The sequence below is a fragment of the Hipposideros armiger genome, unplaced genomic scaffold, assembly GCF_001890085.2.
Source record: "Hipposideros armiger isolate ML-2016 unplaced genomic scaffold, ASM189008v1 scaffold_92, whole genome shotgun sequence".
NCBI lineage: Eukaryota > Metazoa > Chordata > Mammalia > Chiroptera > Hipposideridae > Hipposideros > Hipposideros armiger.
The window spans coordinates 267,485-269,312 of NW_017731442.1; positions in this window are offsets into that span (position 1 = coordinate 267,485).

Here is a 1,828-nt window from a genome sequence, read left to right on the forward strand (position 1 = left end):
ATCTCCAAATGCTCAAGAAATTCTAATATTCCATGAATAAACACCACTTTTTCCATTTTTATTTTTGGCAACTAATGATGCTCATTAAGAAAACAACACATTTCAGATTTCTTGGGGATGTGGAGGGAAAAAAAACTACTAAAAAAAAAAAAAAAGCAGGGCTATGACCAGTGCCCATGATTAACTGTTGTTTACATTGTTTTTTTTTTTTTTTTAGCTGAGCTATCCTGCTACCTGTTGGCAGCTCAGCGGCTGCTCAGCTCATGGCTGCTCAGCTCAGCGGCTGCTCTCGAACCGCTGTTGCTCAGAGCTCAAACTCTTGAGTGAGCTCTTAACCAACTGAGCCACTTGGCCAGCCCCTGTTTACAGGCCAGCCCCTGTTTACATTGTTTTTAACTGTTGCTTTTAAAATATAAGCAACATAAGATACATATAAAGCAAATGAAAAGGAAATTCAAGTTCAATAGAAACTTAGTGTCTCTTCACTATTTGTAACCTTTTCAACTAAGTCCCTATTGATTCCATTTTGCACAAAACCCATCTCATCTTGAATTTTCTGTCATTCTCACTTTGATTATCTCCTACTGCTTCCATTTTGCACACTGCTGAGATGTATGTGCTTTGACAGCAAAATTTAATAAACTGCATTTGTTGTGTTTTAGTATGCAATAAATTGTCTTTGTTTTTAATTTTCTGAAATACTTTTGTGTTGGCTATTACAGGTAGCACCCTCAAAACAATTCACATTCAGATATAAGTCAGAGAGCATCATATTTTTATGCTGTTTTCTGAAATCCTGTGTTCAAAAACCCCAAACATATTCTAGGAAGTATTGTGCCTTTCAAAATAATTCACATAGCTTTCTTCTTGAGTCGAGATATTTTAAGCTAAAATTTTCCTGGTCTCATTCCAGGTTGGGGACATATGGCAGTGTTGCTTTTTGTTTTTGTTTTCAATCTCTCTCTGCTCTTGACATTCTCCTTCTGAGTGGAGTCAGATTTTGAATGAATGAGAGAGAGCACACATTGTATTCCATCTGGGTTCCAAGTACCATTCTAGTCTTGTTGCCCCAATTTCCTTTTTCTCACCATAAGCTTCAGCCAAATGCAACAACATACTAGAAAAATCTCAATAAACCTCATAGCATAGATTCTACAAACTAGATTAAATAGTCATTTCCCTTGAAGTGCAGTTAAAAGTGTGCACCACTGGACAGTTCCCACCTCCTGTTAGTCAATGGATTTGTGTTATTAAAAAAGAACATTTAGTAAGTGTTTAGGATATGCCTTAGATACATCATTTCACTTCAGTTTATAACAGCCTATGAGGTGGCACTATTATTAACCATATTTACAGTTGAGAAGCAGAACACAGAGGGGTTAAGTAACTTTTCCAAGGTAATTCATGAATTAACTTGCACCTGAATTCCAACCCAAGTTCCAAAGATCGCTCTCTTCACCTCCTCCTGGACTGAATTCAAGAAAAGAGGCTATTTGTATCCACTAGATGGTGCTGACTGTCTTCTGTTAAAGACAAACCTGCAGATGCTCTTTCAGAAACTCACTTTCCTTGGATTTTAGGTGTGATTCAAGAAACCAGTGAACTGAACTATACTGTGTGTTTGAACTGTGCTTGGGTACACCTTTAAATAGCTATCCAAATAGGAAAAGTGAAAATGAGATCTTAAAAAAACAGAATGAATTTTTTAAAAATGCCTTAGTACATATTATAAATATCTCATTTCAAATACCATTGGTGACTCTGAGAGAATGAAGCCCTCACACACTTGTATTTACATAAAATCTGCAGACTTAAAAAGAAGTCTATG